Raw genomic sequence first — 15,500 nt, forward strand, 5'->3', positions numbered from 1 at the left:
ATCCATCTCTGTCTTTTGCTGGACGAATAACCTCAACAGAAACAAAAAAAATTAAGTTAGCTCGCGAGCCAAATGAGCCAGCTCAAGCTGCCAAGCGAGCCAAGCCGAGCTAAGCTTGTAGCTTGTTAGTATAAAGAGCCGAGTCGAGCCAGCTTGATAACGAGCTAAGCCATAATGAGCCGAGCTATAACGAGCCGAGCTGGCTCGATATCTAGCCCTATCCACCACCGGCGGCGGCCCTCCTCCACCCTAGCAGGCGTGACCTCCCATCTCTTCCATAGCCGTCATCATCTTCCTGCCAGTGCGCTCGTCTTCCTTGCCTCCGCCCACGCTACGTGGGCGTCATCCTCCATCCTCGGCAGCTCCGGCGCCCAATTTGCCGTTGGCTTGGCCGATGCGACCTCCTATCAGCCGTCATCCACCATCCTCGGCCATCGACTGGTCAGAACCGACCGTATTCCCACTGTCGATGCAGAAAGTGACCAACACGTAAATATTTGTAGTTTTGCCATACGTTGTGATTGGATGTGGCCAAGAACTCAATGACATAGGGTTTATACTGGTTCAGGCAACGTGCCCTACGTCCAGTTTGAGTCGGTCGGTGACTTTATACCTGAGCCTAGGTGCTCAAAGTTTGTTGTGGGGTTACAAACGGAAGGGAGAAAGATGGGGGGTGCAAGAGGTCCAGTCGGACTCTGGCCTGAAGGGCCAAGAGTGTTGGGAGCTCTGCTATGTGCTAAGTGTTTGAGCGTGTGCTCAAGGTTTGAACCTAGTGGTTCTTGTTGTGGTGTGTGAGTGAACTGATAAATCGCTCTTTTTGGGATAGAGCGCATCCCCTTTTATAGATGAAGGGGATGGCCTTACAAGTGAGAGAGGGAGAGTGTACGTATGCTAAGTCTTGTTGCCCATGCTGCCGGGTACAAGATGATTGTAGGTGCCCATAACACTGTTAATGTCAGATGCATGTGGGAGGTTGTGTCGTCTCCTTCTAGTATGGCAGACGTCGATGCCTGTCATACTGTTGATGCCCGGAGGCATGTAGGGGGTTTTACCATGTTCGCCTTGTATGGTAAATGCTGGCGCCCACAACACTGTTGATGCCTAGAGGCATGTGGGGGAGCCTTACCGTGTTTGTCTAGTATGGGAGTTGATGGCGCCCACAACACTGTAGGGAAAATGTCAACGCCCATAATACTGCTTTGGTTCTGACATGCTAGGAAGGTTGCAGGGTACTATCCTGTAGGTGTACATGATACAGTCCTCGGTATTGCAGTTGACTTGAGTGCCCTGCCTTACCTTCTCTGTCCGTTTCCTGGTCCTCACCGAGCGGGCGTCCCTAGTCGGTTGGTCCCAGTCGGTTCTGACTGTGCCAGTCGGAGAAGAGCTATAAGCAAGGGTTCGGTGCATCCTTGGTCGAAGACGTGGGTCAGAGTCAGAAGTGGTGTTTGGCCAGGCCTCCCGATCGGAGAGGCGGGCCAGAGGCAGAAGCGAGCGTTGTTCCCTTCGTCTGGGGGGTATTTCATTTTGTTAGTGGGGGAACTATTTATTTGACAGCGGGTGTAGCCCCTGAGCCCCCGGGTGATTTAGGTAGAGTCACCCAGGGGGGTTTTGTCAGTGGGCGTGTGTGCATGCACCTTGGTCGAGACAAAGTCATCAACTAAGGCACTGGGCGTAGCCGAGGCAGTTTTAGGGATCGGGCAAAATGGAGTCGCGGATCCTGATGTTGGGCGTAGCTGAGAGATCGAGCGAGGTAGACTCGCGGACCCGTCATGCATAGCCGAGGAAGTTTTTAGGGATCGAGCGAGACGGAGCTCGCGGATCCTGGCATCAGGCACAGCCGAGGGATCGGGGGAGGCAGACTCGTGGACCCGTCGTGCGCAGATGAGGCAATTTTTAGGGATCAGGCGAGACGGAGCTCACGGATCCTAGCATCGGGCGTAGCCGAGGGATCGAACGAGGTGGACTCATGGACCTATCATGCACAGCCAAGGCAGTTTTTAGGGATCAGGCAAGACGGAGCTCGCGAATCCTGGCATCGGGCGCAGCCGAGGGATCGGGCGAGGTAGACTCGTGGAGCCATCGTGCGTAGCTGAGGAAGTTTTTAGGGATCGAATTAGATGGAGTCATGGATCCTAGCATCGGGCGTAGCCGAGGGATCGAGCAAGGCGGACTCGCGGACCCATCGTGCGCAACCAAGGCAGTTTTTAGGGATCGGGCGAGATGGAGCTCGTGGATCCAGATGTGGGGCGCAACTGAGGGATCAGGCAAGGCGGACCCGTCGTGTGTAGTTGAGGCAGTTTTTAGGGATCGGCTGGGATAGAGCTCATGGATCCTGGCGTTGGGCGTAGCCAAGGCAGTTTTAGGGATCGGGCGAGACAGAGCTCGCGGATCCTAGCGTCGGGCGTAGCCGAGGCAGTTTAGGGATCAGGCGAGATGGAGCTCGTGGATCCTGGCGTCAAGCGCAGCCAAGGCAGTTTAGGGATCAGGCGAGACAGAGCTTGCGGATCCTGGCGTCGGGCGCAGCCGAGGCAGTTTTAGGGATCGAGCGAGACGGAGCTCGCGGATCCTGGCGTCGGACGCAATCAAGGCAGTTTAGGGATCGGGTAAGATGGAGCTCACGGATCCTGGCGTCGGGCGCAGCTGAGGCAGTTTAGGTGTCTTGAGCCCCTGAGTCCCATTGGGCTTTGGTAGGGGTCGGTTGAGTTTTGTACGTTACCTTGTCCGTGGTTTCTCGCAACCGAAGGGGTTGAGCTAACGTCGCTTGCCTCGATGGCTCGAGCGACGTGCTCGGTGAGCTCGCTAACAGGCACATTCGAGTAAAGTCTAGGTCCATCGTTCATGATGGGGTCAACATAGCCCTCATGTGGCACTCCACTGCTTCTTAACCTACAACCCGGCAGATGCCTAGGTCATTCCAGAAAATGACCCGGGTGGCCCGCTGGCCTCCCCTCGATGGATATTCTGTGGGTTTGGTGAGAGGTTAGGATCAAATGAGAAGGTTAAGATGATCATGTCTGCTTTGGGGAAGACTAGGTGAGGGCCGCTCGGGGCTCATATGTGTTTTCTCCCCTAGCTTTGTTTGACGCGAGGCGGCCTCGAGCCCTTCGTGGGCCGGCCTTCGAACCTCGGTCGGTCGTTGCTCATGTTGAATGAGGCACCTGCCGCTTCATGACGCAACACGGAGCGTTGTGATGCATTTAACTGCACATACGATGCCTCGGATGTATGGAATGAATGAATGCGTGTATAGATGAATGAATGATTATATAAAGAAATAGTGGGGGTTTGGTAATTTTACCTTGATGACTCGAGTGACGGGGTTTTGAGGAGCTCCAATCGGAAATGTCCAACCGGGATTCACGCTCGTCATTCATGATGGAGATGGCATGGCCCACATGGGGCATCCCTTTGCTCCTTACCTATCTCTCATCATTTGCCTAAGCCGTCCGATCGACTTAGGAAGCCCGATGGTCTCTCCTAGGCGGAGATCCCATGGTTGGGCCTTTCCAAGTCCCACCTAGGAAGGCAGAGGGCCGGCTGCATGTGGTGGTGCTTTGTTTCTAATGCCGAGTGTGGGTAGTGGTGGGCCATACCTAGGCCACGTCCTGTCTGACCAGGCACCATTCCGTTGGGCAGGGTGCGTCCCATCGGTCAGGGCGTGTCCCATCATTTCCCATCCGCATTGAATGGGGGAAGGGAGAGGGTTTTTTACCCCAATCCTTTGCCCCTCTTGAACTGTTTCATCTCCTCCTTAAATAGGGGAAGGGAGAGGGAAAGGAGAATTCACAAACCCATTTGTGATTTCAGAGCGCAATGTCGAGGTGGAGGTCATCCAGCGTAGATGAGGTGGTGCTGGCCGTCTTCGCCGAGAAGGGGCTACTTCTGCCAAAGGAGGTGACGCTCTGGAGGGTACTACATGTCGCCAGCTTCGTCACCGTCTATGAGGCTTTCATTGGGATGGAGCCACACATGGACTCCTTCCAGCAAATGTTCTTCGAGCGAGTCTTATCGGAGGGGAAGACGCTCAGGACCGCGCTGGTGGGGGGTTTCGCCCTTGCAGCCGCTCAGGTTGGCCAGTTCATAAAGTTTGATGTGACATCTTTTGGCCACGGCGGCCATACTTCGGCGGGCAGCGTCCCTGTCTAGGAGCTGCCTTGACTGCATGAGAAGGTCTAGAGCTCCATTCTCTTCTGCTGAGCCTCTATGGGTGCGACGCCCTTGAGGTACCCATTGCACTCGCTGAAGCCGAGGGAGCGGAACGGGGCGGGGTCCTTGCGGTGGTGGTTATGTCCAGCAGCATGTGTCGTGGCCTCAGCCGATGCTGTCGAGCGGCCATAGTAGCATTTGAAGTAGAAGTAGTCAGTAAATGTAATCGTTAAGTTTGTGGGGGAGCCCCTATGTGAATAGTTTTTATATCAATGAATATATCAGTTCTGCTTTGTGATAGAATCACTATCCATTCCTTGTTTTTTATCCTAGCATAGCTTTGTTCTTATTCTTTCTTTTTCACACCTGCCCATTCGTTCTATAGGTTGCAACTTTAGGAACCCGGGCGTGGCCGGTGAGGCTCTGCTCGTAACCATAAGTCATGGCGAGGTGAGCTCAGTTGGGAGTAAAAACAAAGTTACGTAGGGTAATCAAAGGAATGGAATGCCCTTTCATTTGGGCGGCACCCTTTCGTTCGGGTGAATTTTTTTTACCATGTGATAGTAAAAAAGAGAGGTGGTATTTGTACCCTCATGGAGCCCTCGAGCGACCGGGGCCGAAAGTGTTCGGGCTGGGGTGCTTTACAGGAGCAAGTGTTTAAATAAAAGCGGTAAGACCAAATTTAGGGGAAAACAATGTAGCTGTTCAACGTTCCAAGTGTTGGTGAGAATGTTGCCATTGTCATCCTTCAGTCAATAGGTGTCCGATCGGATCACCTCGGTCACCGTATAGGGACCTTCCCATGGTGGAGAGAGTTTGTGTTTCTCCTTCGTTGATTGGGTCCTCTGGAGTACGAGATCACCAACTTTGAGGATCCTCCCCCTGATCTTCCTTTCGTGGTACCTATGAAGAGTTTGTTGGTAGCGAGCACAGAGGATGACGGTCATCTCGTGGGCCTCCTCAAGCAGGTCGACTGTGTCTTGCTGAGCCTACGTGGCTTGGTCATGGTCGAAAGCCTTCACTCTTGGGGCATCGTGGTTGAGGTTGGAGGGTAGCACTGCTTTAGCTCCGTAGGCTAGGAAGAAGGGTGTGAACCCTGTGGATCGGTTCGGGGTCATTCTTAGGCTCCAGAGGATCATTAGGACCTCTACAACCCATCGCCCGGCGTACTTGTTGAGTCGATCAAAGATGTGTGGCTTAAGTCCTTGGAGGACCATGCCATTGGCATGCTTGACCTGACCATTAGTACGTGGATGTCCGACCGAGGCCCAATTAATCCTAATGCTGTATCCATCACTGAAGTCCAGGAATTTCTTCCCGGTGAAGTTAGTTCCATGGTTAGTGATGATACAGTTAGGAACATTGAACCGGTAGATGATGTCGAGGAAGAATTTGACCGCCTCTTCTGAGTAGATGTTGGTGATGGGCTTGGCCTCTATCCACTTGGTGAACTTGTTGACCGCTACGAGCAGGTGAGTGAAGATGCCCGGGCGTTTTTTGAGGGGTCCTACCATGTCGAGGCCCCAGACGGCGAACGTCTAGGTGATAGGGATGGTTTGAAGCTACTGTGCTGGCAAATGAGTTTGTCGAGTGTAGAATTGGCATCCCTCACACCTGCGGATGACCTCCTCTACGTCTCGTAGTGCGATGGGCTAGTAAAAACCTTAGCGAAAGGCTTTTTCAACCAGCGACCTTGGGGCCACATGATGTCTGCAGATCCCGACATGGACCTTGAGGAGGAGCTGCTTCCCCTGGTTGGTAAGGATGCACTTCATGAGCACCCCTGATGGACTCCATTTGTAGATTTCATCACCGAGCGCGATGAAGGTCTTGGCGCGTTGAGTGATCTATCGGGCTTCAGTTCTTTTGGGTGCGAGAACCTCCTCGAGGAGGTAGGCGAGTAGCGGTGCTCGCTAGACGGTTTGATCGAGTGCCAATACGGCGGAGTCGGCGGGCGATGTCGTCATGGAGGCACTGGGGTCGGAGCCCTCGGGCACTAGGTTGGCATTGGGGTGTGTCTGGCTCGGACCTTCTAGGATGCAGGTGGACGGCTCGTGGAGATCATTGATGAAGATCCCGCTTGGAGACGGATCCCTCCTAGTGACTAATTTTGCGAGAAAATTGGCGGCATCATTGTCCTTTTGGGGGACATGATGCAGCTCGATCCCCTAGAATTTGTCCTCGAGCTTACACACCTCCTGGCAGTATACTGCCATGAGGGGGTTTTTGTAGGAGGACTCCTTCATGACTTGGTCGATGACCAACTCTGAGTCGCCGCGGACGTAGAGTCACATAGCATCGAGCTCAATGACGATACGTAGCCCATTGATAAGGGCCTACGGACCTATCAAAGTACATTGTCCAGTACTCGTGGGTGACATCCAAGGTCGGTAGCTGGACCTCCATCCATTCGATGACAAAATCCACGAGAGCCTAAGATTTAATAGCGGTACGGGGCATATACCTGATGTTGTGGCCCATGAGTTCGAGTGCCCACTTGGAGATCCATCCCACAGTGTTGCGGTTGCTGACGATGTCCCCGAGCAGGTATGAAGTGACGACCGTGACTTCGTGGTCGGTGAAATAATGTAGGAGCTTTCGGGTCACCATCAGCATGTCATATAGGAGTTTCTACACCTAGGGGTACCGGACCTTGGGGTTGGTGAGTACCTCCCCAACGAAGTATATGGGTCATTGGACCTTAAGGTGGTGTCTCGGCTCCTCCCTTTCAATGACCAGGGCGGCGCTCACCACATGGTTGCTTGCTGCAACATAGAGGAGGAGGGGTTCTCCCCATTTGAGAGCGACAAGGATTGGGGCTGATGTCAGTGATGCTTTGAGGCTCTCCAGAGCCTGCTAAGCTTCCTTAGTCCAGATGAAGGCATCTGTCTTTTTGAGAAGCTTGTAGAGTGGCATCCCCCGTTCATCGAGCTAGGAGATGAATCGGCTTAGGGCAGCCAGACAACCGGTGATCCTTTGTACGCCCTTGACGTTGCATATAGGGCCCATGTTGGAGATGGTCGTGATCTTTTTGGGGTTGGCATCGATGCCGCGCTCGGATACAATATATCCAAGCAGCTTCCCCTTCAGAACCCCGAAAACACATTTCTCGGGATTTAATCTGATGTTGAACCTTCGGAGGTTCATGAACGCTACGGCCAAGTTTGCGATCAAGTCACAAGCTTGAGCCGTTTTGACCACTATGTCATCAACATAGACGACGATTGTTGGTTTTGACCGATCGGCTTGATCAGGCTAATCGAATGGGTCGATTTGGTCGATGAAGCATTGCTACATGCACCTTTGGTAGGTGGTGCCAGTGTTCTTTAGACCAAAAGGCATGGTTATGTAACAGTACAAACCATATGAGGTGATGAACGAGGTTGTGAGTTGATTAGACTCTTTCATCGCAATCTGGTGATAGCCTGAGCAGGCATCCAGAAAGGAGAGGATCTCGCATCCTGAGGTGGAGTCGACTATCTGGTCTATGCATGGCAAAGGAAAGTGATCCTTTGTACACGCTTTGTTGAGGCCAGTATAATCAACGCACATTCTCCATTTCCTTGCCTTCTTTTTAACAAGAACAGGATTGATAAGCCAGTCGGAGTGGAATACCTCTCTGATGAATCCGGTCGCCAGGAGTTTGGCAATCTCTTCGCCTATGGCCCTATGCCTCTCATTGTCGAAGTGACGTAGGCGTTGCTTAGCAGGCTTCGAGCTTAAGATGGGGCGTAGTGCATGCTTGGCGACCTCGCGCGGTATGCCTGGCATGTCAGAAGGCTTCCATGCGAAGACATCATGATTGGCGCGTAGGAAGTCGAAGAGCTCGCATTCCTATTTGGCCGAGAGCTGGGTCCCAATCTGCACCGTCTTGGTTGGGTCAGTGGGGTCGATCCCCACTGCCTTGGTTTCCTTGAGTGGGCAAAAGGCCATCGAGGAGGTTCATTTGTTGTAGTCTGGGACTGCTGGGGTCGATGACTCCCTAAGCCACGAGAGCTCGGATGAGTTGATGACCACGGTGGCAAGCTTGAAATGCTCATGGTCGCACGTGAATCCATGCGAGAAGGCACTACCCATGGTGATGATGCCGTTAGGTCCTAGCATCTTTACCTTGAGGTAGGTGTAGTTGGGGATCGCCATGAATTTGGCGTAGCATGGCTGCCCCAAGATGGCGTGGTAGGACCCTGGGAAGTTTGCCACTTCGAAGGTGAGGACCTCCGAGCTGAAGTTGGCTCAGTTGCCAAATGTGACGGGCAGGTCGATCTACCCGAGTGGGTACACCTATTCTCCTAGGATCACACCGTGGAAGGGAGAGCCTGCTAGGCCTAGTTCTGATCGGGGGATGCGCATGGCGTCGAGGGTGTCAACATAGAGGATGTTGAGGCTACTGCCTCTGTCCATTAGCACCTTGGTGAGGCACTTCTTGTGGACGATGGTATCGACGATGAGTGGGTAGCGTCCTGGTCTAGCAACATGGGAGGTATGGTCCCTCTGATCGAAGGTGATCGGAGATTCTGACTAGCTAAGGAAGCAGGGGACGACCGTCTCGGTGACGCATGCCTCTCTGTACGTACCTTGTGCTGGTGTTTGGAGCAGATGGCATCAGATCCCCCAAAGATCATGATGCATTCCTCGGGGTTGGGGAAGCTATCCCTATCCTTGCCTGCCATGCCTCCTTTCTTGGCTGCCGCCTCTTAGCCATCTCCTTCTTTTGGCCCACCAACCTATCGTAGTAAACATTTGAGGAGCTCGTAGTCCTTATAGAGGTGTTTAATAGGGTAGGTGTGGTTGGTGCATGGGCTATCCATGAGCTCATTGAAGTTGTCCGGCAGGCCCTACTGGGGCTACTTGCCTGTGCGATCAGCTGCGGCGACCAATACGGTGTTGGCCGGTCGGCACCGATCCTTTTTGTTCTTGTTGCCCCTCTACATGGAGGGGTCCTCATCTTGGTCCTCATGCTTGGCCTTACCTTTGTCTCAGCCTTCGTTGAAGACCGCCCTGACTACCTCCTTGCCAGAGGTGTGGTTCATGGTGACGTCGAGCAGGTCATGGGTGGTACGGGGCTTTAGGCAGCCAAGCTTGTGGATCAGGGACTCGTAGGTTGTCCTGGAGAGGAATGCACTGATGACGTCCTCGTTGACGACATTAGGGAGGGAGTTGCATCGTTGGGAGAACCTACGGATGTAATCCTACAGGGACTCGCTGGGCTCCTACTAGCAGCTCTTGAGGTCCTAGAAGTTACCAGGGCGGACATACGTCCCCTAGAAGTTCCCGACAAAGGCCCTCTTGAGGTCCGCCTAGTTGCAGATGCTGTCGTGCAGGAGGAATTCAAGCTATGTCCGAACATGTTCCCCAACGCAAATAGGGAGATATTGAATGATGAAATGGTCATCATCCACCCCTCTGGCTCGATAGGCGAGCTAGAAATCTTTGAGCCATATACCAGAGTTCATCTCCCTAGTGTACTTGGCGATGTTGGTGGGCGGTCAAAAGCGCTATGGGAATGGCACTCTCCGAATGCGTCGGCTAAAGGCCCATGGTCCTAGGCCATCCTGGCTAGGACTCCGGTCGTCTGGGCGGTTACCATGCTTAGGGCATGTTTCACCACTCCCCTCGATGGTCTGACCAACACCCGTGTCGCCTGCCCTCACCACCGCCCGATGGACGTCATCATCAAGCCAGGCCTAATGCTGGTTGCTGATGACGCTGCGATCATCTTGGTTCGGACCGAGCTATTCGTGTGCCGGTGGTCGGTGTGGAGCAGGCGCTAGGTCGGACCGCGACATTGCTATGGCCTCCTGTGCCACGCTTGGCGGCTGTAGCGGTGAGCGGATGGAGTGATCCGTCTGGTGCATCCCTACTCCCCTAGTGGGAAGAGAGGCCGTGAGTCAGAGTCGCGATGCGAAGCTTTCCGTCGGTTGAACGGCGGTGGCTTCCACCTACGCCCGGAGGTTCCAGTGGGCCACTCGGTCCTAGGGGTCGATGGGCTTGGGGACACCACGCAGAAGCATTGCCGCAGCGGCGATGTTCTAGCTAGCCTGAGTAAACTATGGGGGGTTGTTCCCCTCGTCCATGATATCACGCTGGACCTGGCGGGCGCGACCCCGGGCGCCGCTCGCCGGGTTACGCGCATGGGGCACAATGTGCTGCACCGAGCACGCCGACGCAGGTGGCGATTGGTTCTGCCACCGTTGTCGTAGCTCCTCGGCGTGCTCTTATGCGAGCGCGAGGGCCCCCACATGAGGGTCCAGAGCGGTGTGAGTCTGCAAGGACTCCGCTACCATCGGCGACTGTCCCAGAGCATCTGCCATAGCGCACTCCTATGATGGATGGTGGCTAGGTGCCACGTCGCTGATGCTGGAGCCGTCTCTCTCAACCTCATCATTCAGGAGTTCGTGGAAAGTGGTGGGAGCATAGCTCGCCATTCCTATGAATTCAAACATGAGAGGGGGCGGCGCCAGCATCCTTCGGAGCCCCCGAGCATACACATCCATAGGGGATGTGAGGCCATTAGGGAACCGGTCGTACGGTGGTTGAGGTGCAGACAGCGTGGTCCCTTCGGATAATCGGGGGAAGATAGTAAATAGCGAGTAAATAATAGCATGCACATTACTCACAGCGGGGTTTGAGCAGAGTGTTTGCTCGGAATGAAACGCAGGCGCCTCATTGTTGAAGTCGTCAGGTGTCCCAAAGCCGATGGAGGGCGCCCCTCCGACGGGCGTCGAAACAAGTGCCTCCTCGCGGAGGTGTAGTACGCTGAGCCGGTCAGCGACGAAGTCCGGGCTTCCGAAGAGGAAGGCCTAGGATGGCTCAGAGACGGGTGGAACCCACATCCCAACAGGTGGAAGTGCGGGAAACTCTAGCGAGCCAAAGCGAGTCATATCACTTGAGCCCGCCATGGCGAAGCTGGCGGAAAAGTGGGCCATCCGATGACCAAAAGTGTGAACGTACAACGTCTTCCCCACAGACGACACCAACTGTCGGTGCAGAAAGTGACCAACACGTAAATATTTGTAGTTTTGCCGTATGTTATGATCGGATATGGCCTAGAACTCAATGACACAGGGTGTATAGTGGTTCAGACAACATGCCCTACGTCTAGTTTGAGTCGGTCGGTGACTTTATTCCTGAGCCCAGGTGCTCGAAGTTTGTTGTGGGGTTACAAATGAAAGGGGGAAAGATGGGGGGTGCAAGAGGTCCGGTCGGACTCTGGCCTAAAGGGCCAAGAGTGACAGGAGCTCCACTATGTGCTAAGTGTTCGAGCGTGTGCTCGAGGTTTAAACCTAGTGGTTCTTGTTGTGGTGTGTGAGTGAACTGATCGATTGCTCTTTTGGGAGAGAGCACATCCCCTTTTATAGATGAAGGGGATGTCTTTATAAGTGAGAGAGGGAGAGTGTACGTATGCTAAGTCTTGTTGCCCATGCCATCGGGTACAAGATGATTATAGGCGTCCATAACACTGTTAGTGTCAGATGCATGTGGGAGGTTGTGTCGTCTCCTTCTAGTATGGCAGACGTCGGTGCCTATCATACTGTTGATGTCCAGAGGCATGTAGGGGCTTTTACCATGTTCGCCTAGTATGGTAAATGCCGACGCCCATAACACTGTTGATGTCCAGAGGCATGTGGGGGCAGCCTTACCATGCTTGTCTGGTATGGGAGTTGATGGCGCCCACAACATCGTTGGGAAAATATCGACGCCCACAATACTTCTTGGGTTTTGACATGCCAGGAAGGCTGTAGGGTACTGTCCTATAGGTGTATAGGGTATGGCCCTCGGTATTGCGGTTGACTTGAGTGCCCTGCCTTACCTTCTCCGTCTGTTTCCTGGTCCTCACCGAGTGGGCGTCCTTGGTCGGTTGGTCTCAGTCGGCACAGTCGGAGAAGAGCTGTAAGCAGGGGTTCAGTGCATCTCCGGTCGAAGACGTGGGTCAGAGTCGGAAGTGGTGTTTGGGCAGGCCTTCTGGTCGGAGAGGCGGGCCAGAGGTGGAAGCGAGCAATGTTCCCCTTTGGCCAAGCCTTCCGGTCGGAGAGGCGGGCCGAAATTGAAAGCGAGCGTTGTTCCTCCTTAGCGAGGCCTTCCGGTCGGAGATTGGATCGTCCTACTGGCCTATCGTTTAGGTATTTGGGCCGACCCAGGAGTTTGCGCATCGTTCGCAACGTTGTCTACCGGGCCGACCTTTTGCTAGGAAGCCGGTTCATGAGGGACCCCGGGTTTATAAACCCGACGCCCACTCTACGCCGCGTCGTACGGAAGAAAGGTGAAGAACACATGTTGCAAGCCCATGTTTCAAGTGTTTCAAATGTTTCATAGGTATGTTGCAAGTGTTTTATGTGGATATTGCAAAAGTAGATCAGGATGTTGCATATGTTGCAATGGTTGTACACGTATGTTGAAAGCTTCTATTCTCTATGTTTCATCTGTTTTCTAAACGTATGTTGCAAGTGTGTTTATTTGAATATTTCATGTGTTTCACACATGTGTTGCAAGTGTTTTTATCTGGCTGTTGCGAATGTTTTTGCATAGGTTCATGTGTTTTTGCAAGTATTTCGGATGCATGTTTCAAGTGTTTCATCTGCCATTAGACGTATGTTGTAAGTGTTGCATTTGAATGTTTCAAAAAATAGATCGGGTGTTGCATCTCTCTCCTCGCCTTCTGCTACCCCGCCTCGATGTCTCCTCCTCCTCCCGGCACCGGCTAGGCAAGCACCGCCCCATCTTCCTCTTCTCGATGGTGGTGACGTTTGGGATGGCATGGGTCCCACGTGGGCGTGCGAAACGGCATGGGAAAAGTACAGCAGGCACGGGCGTCCGGACGCCGTGTCCATCTAGACGTTCGACCACTAGCAAGCCTGTTAAAAATAAACCTCCCTATCAATTTATTCACTTAGCATAATTATTATTGATTTATCAAGTGATTTTTTTGGAGTATTTTCGGTGCATGCTAATGTAATTTTCTATTTTTGTCCATCGTAGCAATTTATATACTATACCAACAAGAGTAAATAATATTTTTTGATTTTTTGTTCTTTTATTACGAGAATCTGTGCTGAGGTCAGCAAAGTCTCCTCGTCGTCTGCACTCAGGAAGTCTGGAAGGATCAGACGCCAAAAGCCCACAAAACCCTGGGCACTCGAGCAGTTGCAATTTCGCGCACCCACAGAAAAACGCGAGGCCTTGCGCGTGTTTAGTTCCACTCCAAATTCTCAAAAAGTGCTACAGTATCTATCACATCGAATGTTTGCGGTTCATATATGGAGCATTAAATATAGACGAAAAAAAAACTAATTGCACAGTTTGGTGAGAAATTACGAGACAAATGTTTTAAGCCTAATTAGTCTATAATTAAACACTAATTACCAAATAAAAACAAAAAATGTTACAATAACCCCAAATTCCAACTTCCTGAAACTAAACACGCCCTACTCAAACCTACACCCTCCGTCCCAGAATATCTGTCGCTTTCGTTTTCCGAGAAACAACTTTGATAAAATATATATTACAAAATATTAATATTTATGGTACATAATTAGTATCATTGGAAAGATCTTTGAATCTAGTTTTTTAATAAATTTATTTGGAGATACAAATGTTGTACGTATTTTCTACAAATCAAGTCAAATTTGTGGCACGAAAATCGGAAACGACAGATATTCTGGGACGGAGTAGTAACATTGAATTCGAGTCGGAGTCGTTAGCGTTAGAGCGACAGCGACGCCACCGCCCACCGCCTTCGCAGCTGTCGGATCCCCTTCCCTTCCCTGTTCCCCTCATCAATACAGTTCATTGGCTTCTCCCAATCACTTCTTTCCATCTCGTTTCGCAATTCGCGCTCCGTGCTCTCCACTCATATTTCGATACGACCGCTTCCTCGCGTCCAGATTCCCATAGCCTCTCCAAGCTCGAGTTCAGATTCGCTCTCTCCCTGCTCTCCGCTCGTGTTTCGATCCCGTTTCCACGCGCGCAGATTGCAGCCGCCTTTTCTCTCCCAATCTCGAGCTCAGCATGTCTGCGGCGGTGGCGGTGGCGCCGATGGCCCGCAAGCGTCCGGCACCGGACCAAGAACCGTGCGCCGCTGACGCGGAGAACTAGCGACCGCGGTTCAAGGATCTTAGGAACTTCGACGAGTTCGAGGTATTGGAGGTGCTCGGGGAGGGCGCCGAGGGCGTCGTGAGCAGGGCGCGCGACCGCCGCAGCGGCAAGGAGGTCGCGCTGAAGTGGATACGCGGCGATGGTCCTGACGGCCACGGGCCTCCCGACCGCCGCGCGCTCGTCATGGAGGCCGGCTGCCTCCACGCGTGCCGCGGCCACCCGTCGATCATCGGGATCCATGGCGTCGTCGCCGACCCTAAGACCGGAGACGTGCATCTCGTCTTGGAGTTGATCCGGGGCGGGCTGAGCCTCCGCGACTCCATGTGGCCGTCGGAGGACGCGATCCGCTAGATGATGAGGCAGCTTATCGGCGCTGTGAAGAAGGTACACGATCTTGGCTTCATCCACCGGGATATTAAATCTGACAATATCCTTGTCTGCCCTCTGGGCGACCTCAAATTGTGTGACTTTGGGTCGGCGACGCGGAAGAAGCCCGATGGGAAGCGGCATGATGTAACATCCCATATGTTAAAAAAAACAGTTAAAACTTGATCATGAGCATCATCAAGCATAATCATTAAGTATCATGTCATGTATGCACTCCATGTTTTATTTATAGCATTGCTATGTTGCGTATATAGTTTTTCATATGTTGCATGAAATATTAATAACAATAATGTTTAAAGTTCTTTATGAATTTATATATGTGAATTTGTTTAAACAAGTAAAATTTTATTAAATATAAACTTGGTTGTTAAAGTGTGCTCTTGAATATAGAAACAAAGGTATGAAATGTTTTCAAGTCAAACATGATGAAATTTAGCTTCAAAAACTGAAATTAACATCGTTTTCCACACTTAAGTCAAACATGATGAAATTTAGCTTCAAAAACTGAAATTAACATCGTTTTCCACACTTAGTCAATTTGGTTGTCCCTGAAAAACAGTGCTTAAGTTCAATCTTTGGAGAATTAATAAATGAATTTTCATAAATAAAATTTGTCCAAACCTTCTTCCATTGCTTGGTAGATTGATTGAGCTTTGTTATCATGTAATTGGTTGTTATGTTTGATCAATGTTTAGCCTCTAATTAATTGCTCAAAGTGCTAACCAAAACTGTTTTCAAACCCTAACTAAAAATTCAGTTTTGCAGTTTCAAAGTAACCATCTTTTCAACTCGAAAACTTCAAAATCTTTGATCTTTTGGGGTTGGTGTTCAAACCAAAGTTGGAGAACTTGGATCACTGAGCAACTTTTGTTCTT

The 15,500-nt window shown here is 51.9% G+C and overlaps 1 pseudogene; it reads left to right on the forward strand.

Annotated features, from left to right (window-relative positions):
- Positions 1 to 13,955: 13,955 nt before the first annotated feature.
- Positions 13,956 to 14,902, forward strand: LOC136520284 (putative cyclin-dependent kinase F-2; annotated as a pseudogene).
- Positions 14,903 to 15,500: the final 598 nt, after the last annotated feature.

The sequence above is a fragment of the Miscanthus floridulus genome, chromosome 18, assembly GCF_019320115.1.
Source record: "Miscanthus floridulus cultivar M001 chromosome 18, ASM1932011v1, whole genome shotgun sequence".
Lineage (NCBI taxonomy): Eukaryota > Viridiplantae > Streptophyta > Magnoliopsida > Poales > Poaceae > Miscanthus > Miscanthus floridulus.